This window comes from Bufo gargarizans, chromosome 2, assembly GCF_014858855.1.
Source record: "Bufo gargarizans isolate SCDJY-AF-19 chromosome 2, ASM1485885v1, whole genome shotgun sequence".
Taxonomy (NCBI): domain Eukaryota; kingdom Metazoa; phylum Chordata; class Amphibia; order Anura; family Bufonidae; genus Bufo; species Bufo gargarizans.
In genome coordinates, this window is record NC_058081.1 from 643700846 (window position 1) to 643711686 (window position 10841).

Here is a 10841-nt window from a genome sequence, read left to right on the forward strand (position 1 = left end):
AGCCTATGAGTCTGGGAAGGGATTTAAAAAGATCTCAAAAGATTTTGAAATCAGCCATTCCACTGTCCGGAAGATAGTCTACAAGTGGAGGGCTTTCAAAACAACTGCCAACATGCCCAGGACTGGTCGCCCCAGCAAGTTCACCCCAAGAGCAGACCGCAAGATGCTAAAAGAGGTCTCCAAAAACCCTAAAGTGTCATCTCGAGAACTACAGCAGGCTCTGGCTACTGTTGATGTAGAAGTACATGCCTCTACAATCAGAAAGAGACTGTACAAGTTTAACTTGCATGGGAGGTGTGCAAGGAGGAAACCTTTGCTTTCCAAGAGAAACATCGAGGCCAGACTGACATTTGCCAGAGATAAAGTTGACAAAGACCAGGACTTCTGGAATAATGTTCTTTGGACAGATGAGTCCAAAATTTGAATTATTTGGACACAACAGCAGAGGACATGTTTGGCGTAAACCAAACACAGCATTCCAAGAAAAGAACCTCATACCAACTGTGAAGCATGGAGGTGGAAGTGTCATGGTTTGGGGCTGCTTTGCTGCAGCAGGACCTGGTCAGCTCACCATCATAGAATCCACGATGAATTCTACTGTGTATCAGAAGGTGCTTGAAGAACATGTGAGACCATCAGTTAGAAAATTAAAGCTGAAGCGGAACTGGACCATGCAACATGACAATGACCCAAAACATACTAGTAAATCAACCAAAGATTGGCTGAAAAAGAAGAAATGGAGAGTCCTGGAATGGCCAAGTCAAAGTCCAGATTTGAATCCCATTGAGATGCTGTGGGGTGACTTGAAAAGGGCTGTACGTGCAAGAAACCCCTCAAACATCTCACAGCTGAAAAAGTTCTGCATTGAGGAGTGGGGTAAAATTTCCTCAGACCGATGTCGAAGACTGGTAGATGGCTACAAGAACCGTCTCACTGCAGTTATTTCAGCCAAAGGAGGTAACACTCGCTATTAGGGGCAAGGGTGTCCTATCTTTTTCCTCAGTTAGAATAGGCATTTTTGTAGAATGACATTTACAGAAGATCTTGAAAAGACTTTTCTTCAGTTTTCTTTGTTTAGTCGGATTACTTTAATCTCTCTGTATTGTTGAAACGGAGATGAAATAACCTTTTATTAAAAATGTTACAAAAAACCACATGCTTTCAAAGGGTGTCCTAATTTTTTCACATGACTGTATGTGAGTGAATGCTCTTCAGTTGATGCTTTAAAACATTATATGCTAGTGCCTGCAGGTGAGCTGATGCTGTAAAACATTATATGTGAGTGCCTGCAAGTGAGCTGACGCTCTAAAACATTATATGCATGTGCATTCTGTTTAAATGATGCTCTAAAACATTATATGCAAGTGCATGCTGTGCAGCTGACGCGCTAAAACATTATATGCGAATGCATGCTGTTCAAATGACGCTCTAAAACATTATATGTGACTGCATGCTGTTCAGCTGACGCTCTAAAACATTATAAGCGAGTGCATGCTGTACAGCTGACGCTATAAAACCTTATATGCAAGAGCCTGCAGTTGAGCTGAGCCTATAAAAAAAATTTGAGTTGAGGGCCTGCAGTTGAGCTGACCCTATTAAAAAAATTAGAGTGGAGGGAATATATACAATCTGGATGAGGAGGAGGAGAAAACAAGATTCAACCATATACTCGTTTTTTGTGGTGGAAAAGGTGCATGGGACTACACTACAGTAGATTGAGTGCATTATAAATGATAGATTGAAATTGCTCATCATCAGCTCAGCTCTCCTCTGGTGGAGTTGAGAAGTCAGGGTCAATCCAGGCCTTGTTCATTTTTATCTGAGTTAACCTGTCAGCATTGCCAGTGGACAAGCGGATACGCTTTTCTGTTATAATGCCACCAGCAGCACTAAATACACACTCAGACAAAAAGGTGGCGGCAGGGCAGGCCAGCACCTCCAAGACGGAGAGCACAAGTTCGTGCCACGTATCCAGCTTGGACACCCAGTAGCTGTAAAGCACTGAGGGATCATTTAGAACGCTGACACGGTCTGCTATGTATTCCTTCACCATCTTCCAAAACTTTTCCCTCCTTGTACCACTAGACCGCGCTTAAGGGTGAGGTTGCTGGCAGGATGTCATGAAAGTGTCGCATGCCTTGGAGAGTTTTGCCCTGCCTTTGTTGGAACTGCTGTGTGTTCCCCTTGTCTCCCTTCCTCGGTTGCCTAAGGAAGTACGGACTCTGCCGGCCTCGTTGTCAGATGGAAAATTTGGAGCAATCTCTCAACAAGTACCTTCTGGTATTGCACCGATTTACTCGTCCTCTCCACCACAGGAATGAGAGATTAGAAGTTCTCTTTGTAGCGGGGGACGAGAAGGGTGAACACACAGTAATCCATGTTATCTAAAATGCGTATAACGCGAGGGTCGCGAGAAAGGCAACCAAGCATGAAGTCGGTGAGCTGGAAACCGCAAGCGCTGCTGCAAAGTTGACAGACCGGCTGAAGCTGTGGATGACTTGGGTAAATGGGCACACACGGCACGCCTTCACTAGTAGCCCTGGCAAATTGGGGTAGGTTTTGAAAAACCGCTGAACCACTAAGTTTAAGACGTGGGCTGGGCATGGGATGTGTGTCAGGTTGCAGAGCTCCAAAGCCGCCACCAAGATACGGCCATTGTCAGACACAACCATGCCTGGCTGTAGGTTGAGTGCTAAGAGCCACAGCTCGGTCTGGTCCCTTAAACCCTGCCACAGCTCTGTGGTGGTGTGCTGTTTGCCCCCTAAGCAGATAAGCTTCAGCATGGACTGTTGACACTTACCCACAGCAGTGCTACACTGCTTCCAGCTAGTGACTGATGGTTGACTGCGGCTGGATCGCATTATTAGCAAGAGTTTAGAGTGCCCACATATAGCACATAGTGGAACACTGCATCAAGATGAATCAGGCATGGATCCTCCAGGATTTCAATACGCCAATGCCTGATGCATCAGACTAGATCATCCATGGGGTGCCACACCAACATTTTGACAAAAGAGACCATTTTCTTCTAGCTACCTGCCTCAGCTACTATTCTTATGCCGTTACCCACCTGATGCCACACATCTGATGCCAAGTGCTCCTTCTGTCACCCACCATCTTTAGCGAGTACTAGTATTGCCACCCACCTTCACACTGTCACCTTGCCACTCTGTTGTATTATGCTGCTGCTGCTGCCATGTCCACACTATGTCACCTTGCCACTCTGGCCTCCTGATGCTGCCATCTCCACACTATGCAACCTGGCCACTCGCTGGCCTCCACATACAGTACTGCTGCCAACTACATACTCTGTGATTGTGCCACTCTGTGGCCTCCTCATACTGCTGCCACCTCCACAAGGTCATTGTGCCCCTGTGTGGCCTCCTGATGCTGTTCACACCCTCCCCACTTCATGACTGGGTCTTTATTTAGGCTTTTGGCATGGCTGACATCATAATTTATTTGACCTTTCTTCTGATCTGTCAGAAGGAAGGAAAAATTAGACGCACAACAGATCCTGGCTGTCTGTGTAGCAGCTGTAAGGCCTGTATGGTCCCATCAGAATAGGCTTATGATTTGGTAGACAAAAGCAAAAGTGGGTACAAAAAACAGAAGACATACAAATATTCCATTCACGTGTCATCTCTGTTTTAGAGCCACTCCCGTTTTTATTGGCATTGGCAATACTGATGGATTACTGAGCAAATGCTGACTGGGTGAAGGCGTATGCTCCAAAGACAGAATCCGTTTTTTGTGGGTTATTGTTCTGACGGATCAGAGGAAGGGCAAATTATTCAGTGACGTCAACACAAACTTACTGCTGATACCCTCTCCACTCTGTCGGGGGGCTCTACTTGTATAAGCTTTTAATAGAACAGGTTCTGTAGACATCTATGTGGAATCAGCTGACAAGGGTGTAAAAGGAATGCACTTCTTCTTGACACTAACATCGACCTATAAGGCAGAGTTCATACTTGAGTTATTAGGCCAGTTTTGGAAAATTTAAGTATACTTTCTTATAATATTAATAAAGTTTTGGTTTAATAAAATCAATGTTAAAATATTTAATAAATGTAATAATAAAAATTTAATGTTGCATAAGACAGGAGAGAATCGGCCAGTCTTCTGTTTATTCAACGACGTAGTGTTGCGATGGAGAAAGCATTCCCCCAAAAATATTACTCTCCACCTGGAGCCGATTCCTGTCAAGATAGATGCAAGTGCGGTATTGGCTGCTTATCCAGCAAGATACTTCTGGGGGAACCTGCCTGCCATGCTTAGGCCTTTACTAGCGACAGACAATGAGAAGTAGACAAAGCTTCAAGATTGCTTGGAGCCCGGAAGAGTTGCAAATGTATTTACAATTCAAACCAATCAGGGCTTAGTCTCTTCGTCAGGGGTTCCCAGTCATCATGGAATGGAAAGGAGGGCATCCTTAATATATTTAATAAATGTAATAATAAAATGTTTAATACATTTTCTAATAAAAATTACATTTTTCCTAACACAGGAGGAGGACATCCTGTGGTGCACGAAGATAGAGATGGGTCTTCGGATTCCCAGACAGACATCTCAGAAATGAACCGCGGCTTCCAAAAGCAGCTCCTGGAAATATCATGGAACGTCCCGATCATCCGTCATCTATTCGCCCCACTTTATTTTGGAAGTGTGTAGAACCCATGTGTGGAACCCCCACGCTGAAGATTGATCATGGAGACACCGAATTTTATAATATATTTGGAATAAATTTCATAATAAAATGTTTAATACATTTAATAATAACATTAAAAAAAATTCTTAGGAGAGAATCGGACAGTCTTCAGTTTATTCAATAACGTGGAGGATGTTGCAATGGAGAAAGCATTCCAAAAAAACTATTCCTCTACACCTGGAGCTGAATCATGTCAAGATTGATGCAAGTGTGGTATTGGCTGCTCATCCAGCAAGATACTTCTGGGGGAACCTGCCTGCCAAGCTTAAGCTACTTTCACACTAGCGGCAGGACGGATCAGACAGGCTGTTCATCCTGTCGGATCCGTCCTGACGCTATTTTGCCGTGTTGCCGGACTGCCGCTCCATCCCTATTGACTATAATGGGGACAGGGGCGGAGCTCCAGCGCAGCACAGCAGTGCACGGCGAGAGGCCGCCAGACTAAAAAGTCGGATATGCAGTACTTTTAGTCCAGCGGGCTTTCGCCGTACACTGCCGTACTGCACCGGAGCTCTGCCCCAGCCCCATTATAGTCAATGGGGACTGAGCGGCCGTCTGGCGGCACGGCAAAATAGCAGCAGGACGGATCCGACAGGGTGAACAGCCCGTCGGATCCATCCTGCCGCTAGTGTGAAAGTACCCTTAGGCCTCTACTAGCGACAGACAATGAAAAGAAGACAAAGCTTGTTCTTTTCTGTACATTGAATGAATAATTTTTGGGGCCTGCACTCCACTGGCCTGCAGTAAAATTGATATCTAATGACCGTCTAATGTACCTCCAGCCACATAATCACTTGATGTTTTCTAACCGGTGAATGCCTAATGTTTTGGGCCTGTACTCCTGTGGCTTAAAATAAAAGATTTCTAGGCTCCAGCAGGGCACATTTATGAGAGTTTCAATTTAGGACGCATAAAAATGGCCCCTGATTAAAATACATATTTTTTGTGGGAATTTTTGCCATTGATCCCCCTCTGGTATGTCACTGTCCATGTTGTGAGACGATTTGTGAACTTCTTGTAAGTATTTGGTGGCTACAAATATGAGCTGAAGGTTTTTCAGGTTCGCCTGCCATTAAAGTGAATGGTGCGCGCCGCGAACTTGCGGTTCGCGAACATTTGATCGCGTTCGCGCACCGTCCTGGCCGATGTTCATCCATCACTACTCAGAACCCCCAATTCAGCTCTGAGTTCCTGTCCAGCACACAATCATTATTGGAGTCCTCACCCTCCCTGCCACTTCTATCAGACTGTGGGAGATCATAGTGAGTTCTTTGGCCCCCCTCCTCTGTTCTACATTTGCCCAGACTGCCACTGTTGCTGCCCAACATCAATACTGTGGCTACGAGTGCCACCATTAGCACCACCAACACAGCTATGCCTGGGGTCTGCAGCCTTCTCCTCCATCTCCTCCTCAGGGAAGACCAAACAACAAGGGCTCTCACACAAATCATCGACAGGGAGACACTCTTGACTATCTGCCCCTTTTTAGGAAAAAGGAAGTTGCTCCACTAGGAAAGGGGAGAAAAGACAGAGTCCTCCACTAAAAGCCTTCTCTGGGGCTGCAAGCAGGAGCAGCAGGATGAACTTTGTAACCCCAGGCTCCACGGCACCATGTCAGACTTTGAAGTCACCTCCATGTCATTTTTCTGTGACTGAGAGCAGGAGTGAGCCATCCAATACACAATCTCATCCTCTTTCTCCTAAACAATAATGTTGCTCCTTCCTGGATCCTGCAGGGACTACAGTCTACTACTACTATAACTTCTGTATGGATAGCTGGTGCTGCTACTACTAGCATCCTGGCTCTGCACCAACCATTCTGTAGCCCTGATATTGTTGGGCCTCACAGATAATTTAGTGCGCTACCCTGTGTATTGACATAGTAATCATGTATATGCTGGTTTGAATATATTCAACAACCCTAAAAAAAGAATTGCACCATGTGTAAATAGAAATAATTGGAAATGGATTTAGGCCTAAATTTATTATCATTTACAGATAATGTTGTGCTCTACCCCGTGTATTTGTGTAGTAATCCCAATTGCAATTGCAACTGTGTGGAGACAGAAATAAATGGAAACTGATGATTGGGGCCTCCTGCTTGGTTTCTAGAAAGAGTATATGCAAATTACATATTTTAATTAGGTTGGCATGAGAAAAGATAAGCATTCTTTTCTGTTTTGGAAGAAAAGCTAATTTGAATATCTTTCCCAGAAAGCCAAAGGTAGCTTGCCTGACATTAAGAGAAAAGAGGGAATTTCTTATCTAATTCCAGAAGAATTAAATATGTGATTTGCGATATACTCTTCCTAGAAACAAAGAGTAGTGTTGGTTCGGCTCGAGCATCGCTATGCTCGGCACATGGCGGTACTCGGCCGAGTACCGCATGTGCTCGAGCGCCATGCTTGAGTCTTCACCCTTCACTCTTCAGTTTCGCGGCTGTTAAGTCGCCAATAAACGTGCAGGTAAGTACTGCCATCACTGTAATGCCAGTAGCCATGCTGGAAATTCACAGTTATTATTCTAAGAAAACTTTTCAAAGACCCAAAAGTCCTTTTAAGGACTACTGTGTGTGCATTTTAGAGCAGCAATATATTTTTCCCTGCGCTAAATTGATCAGTCTCAGGGACATCAGTGCTGAGGAAAGGACAGATAGGGCAGGGAGAGAAATTAGCTGTTTTTACTACCAAAAGCTTTCCAAAGACCACAAAGTCCTTTTAAGGACTACTGTGTGTGTGTTTGACATCAGCAAGATATTTTTCTTTAATTAACCTATTAGTGACATATATTGTACATCATCCGCAGACTGTGTCTTTTTGCGTGAATTCAAATAATCAGCGCCACATTTATTGTCTATAGAGTGCGTGTAATACACATCCGTGACATATACAGTACTCCATCCGAAAACAGTTTCTTTAGGATAAATTTAAAAAATCAGGGGCCAGCCCTCATCCACTGTCTCTGTAGTGTATGTGTGTAATACACATCCGTGACAAGCGAGGAGTGGGCATTGATGTCAGACCTCTGTGAGGTTTTAAAAAACTTTGATGAATCCACACAGATGGTTAGTGGAGATAACACTATTATCAGCGTAACCATCTCACTGCTGTGTCTAATCAAACGATCGCTGCTCACATTTAAGGACAGCGCTCTGAATGTGGCAGACGAGGAAATGGGGGAGGGCATTACACAGGGTGATAGCCAGACCACCCTCACTTCGTCTTCTCAGCGCAAATTGTACCATGAAGATGTGGGAGGAGGAGAATGAGGAGATGGAGACTCATCCTGATGTCGACATTGACGTCTTGCCTGTTGGTACTCTGGCACACATGGCTGCCTTTCCCGCAACCCTCGTGTTATACGCATTTTAAATAACATGGATTACTATGTGTTCACCTTTCTCGACCCCCGCTACAAAGAGAACTTCTCATCTCTCATTCCTGTGGTGGAGAGGACGAGTAAAACTGCGCAATACCAGAAGGTACTTGTTGAGAGATTGCTCACAACCCAGCCGCCAGAGTCCGTACATCTTTAGGCAATAGAGGAAGGGGAGACAAGGGGGACACACAGCAGTTCCAACAAAGGCAGGGCAAAACTCTCCAAGGCATGGGACACTTTCATGACATCCTGCCAGCAACCTCACCCTTAAGCGCGGCCTAGTGGTACAAGGAGGGAAAAGTTTTGGAAGATGGTGAAGGAATACATAGCAGACCGTGTCACCATCCTAAATGATCCTTAAGTGCCTTACAACTACTGGGTGTCCAAGCTGGACACGTGGCACGAACTTGCGCTCTACACCTTGGAGGTGCTGACCTGCCCTGCCGCCAGCATTTTGTCTGTGCGTGTGTTTAGTGCTGCTGGTGGTATTTTAACAGATAAGCGTATCCGCTTGTCCACTGGCAATGCTGACAGGTTGACTCAGATTAAAATGAACAAGGCCTGGATTTTCCCTGACTTCTCAACTCCACCAGAGGAGAGCTGAGCTGATGATAAACATAAAGGACATTTCAATCTATCATTTTTAATGTACTCAATCTACTGTAGTGTATTCCCATGCACTATTTCCACCACAAAAAAAGAGTATATGGTTGAATCTTGTTTTCTCCTCCTCCTCATCCAGATTCTATATAGTCCCTCCACTCTAATTTTTTTAATAGGGTCTGCTCAACTGCAGGCCCTCGCGTCAGCTGTACAGCATGCACTCGCATATAATGTTTTAGAGCGTCATTTCAACAGCATGCACTCGCATATAATGTTTTAGAGAGTCAGCTCGCCTGAAGGCACTCGCAAATAATGTTTTAGAGCGTCAGCTGAACAACATGCACTTGAAAATTATGTTTTAGAGCGTCAGCTGTACAGCATGCAGTCTCATATAATGTTTTAGAGCGTCATTTGAACAGAATGCACTCGCATATAATGTTTTAGAGCATCAGCTCACCTGCAGGCACTCGCATATAATGTTTTAAAGCGTCTGCTGAACAGCATGCACTCGCATATAATGTTTTACAGTGTCAGCTCACCTGCAGGCACTAGCATATCATGTTTTAGAGCATCAGCTCACCAGCAAGCCCTTCGCCCCTAATGTTTTAGAGGGTTACCTCAGCAGCAGACCATCGCCTCTCATGTTTTGGATGGTCAGATCAGCAATCCCTTGCTCCCAATTATTTTGAAGGTCACCAGCAGGCCACCAATAATAATTTTTCAAGGGTGTGTATGATGCCCTCCTTTATGTGTAACAAAAGGTGGACTGCAGGCCCTCGCATATAATGTTTTACAGGGTCAGCTCACCTGCAGAACCTCACATATAATGCTTTACAGGGTCAGATCACCTGCAGGCCCTCACCTAAAATCTTTTACAGGGTCAGCTCACCTTCTGATGAAGTATTGCCTGTTGGTACTCTGGCACACATGGCTGACTTCATGTTAGGCTGCCTTTCCCATGACCCACGCATTATACGCATTTTAGACAACACTATTTGTTCACCCTTCCCAACCCCTGCTACAAAGAGAACTTCTCATCTCTCATTTCTCTGGTGGAGAGGAGAAGCAAAACGGTGCTATACCAGAAGGTCCTTGTTGAAAAATTGCTCCAAAGTTGATAGGGCCGACATCCAAATGGATTGTCGCCGTTACGGGGATGTGCAATCGCCTAGAAGTTATCTAGAGTCAACAAAGAGGCAGCAGGCCCCAACTACAAGTCCAGTCTCAGTAGCCAAGAGTCTGTTCAACACAATCCTCTCCATGATGGCACACTGGGTGAACGTTGTGGATGCCGGGAACAAGTTGGCTGCTGGCACCAGACTTGTCCTCCAATAGATCCTCATTAAGATAACAGGGCCGCTCAGAAGTGCTGTACTGTTGTTTATCGTCACTACCTCCCCGAGTCAGGAGTTAGTAATTGCCGCTGCCTTCCTTGGATGCTTGAGCTTTAACAACTTGACCCACCCTCTCTGGGTGGTTCACAGTTAGGAAAAAAAAGGGACACGGCAACAACAGACAATCAGATTTCAGCCATTGACCTCCCTTGGATGTGATATACCTTTCTCAAGTCTGTAAAAGTGGCTAACAACACGGACAACATGGTTCCCAGCAGAGACCTGGGAGTCCAAGATGCATTCAGACATCGTCCCCATGCTGTTCACGATCCATTTGGGTGGTCTTTCTGTCACTTTCTGACCTTTTCCAATGGACAAGGCACCCTCCCCTCTTCAGAGCAGGGGGTGCCTGGTTGTCCCCTATTGTCTTTCATTATACTCGGGTGCTCGGCCGAGCACACGAATATAGCAATGTGTTCGGAACGAACACCCAAACACCCGAATACTTTGGTGCTCGATCATCACTAATAAAGACTTTAAAGAAAATCCATCATCAGATTTATGATGCCCTATATAAGTGAAATATAAACTGGTGTTGCAGATCCAGATAAAAAAAACAAAAACTTCGTATTAAACAGGGCATTTTCTCCTAATCATTTTTCAGCAGCTTCTTTCCAAGCTAAGTGCTGGAGTCCACTCAAAGTAGTGCACACAATCAAGTATCCTGAAATTTTGTGAGTTCCTGGCTCTACCTTTCCACTGCTGATTAATAGAGTTCTTTATTTACACATTATAGGAAGACAGCTGTCAGTCAT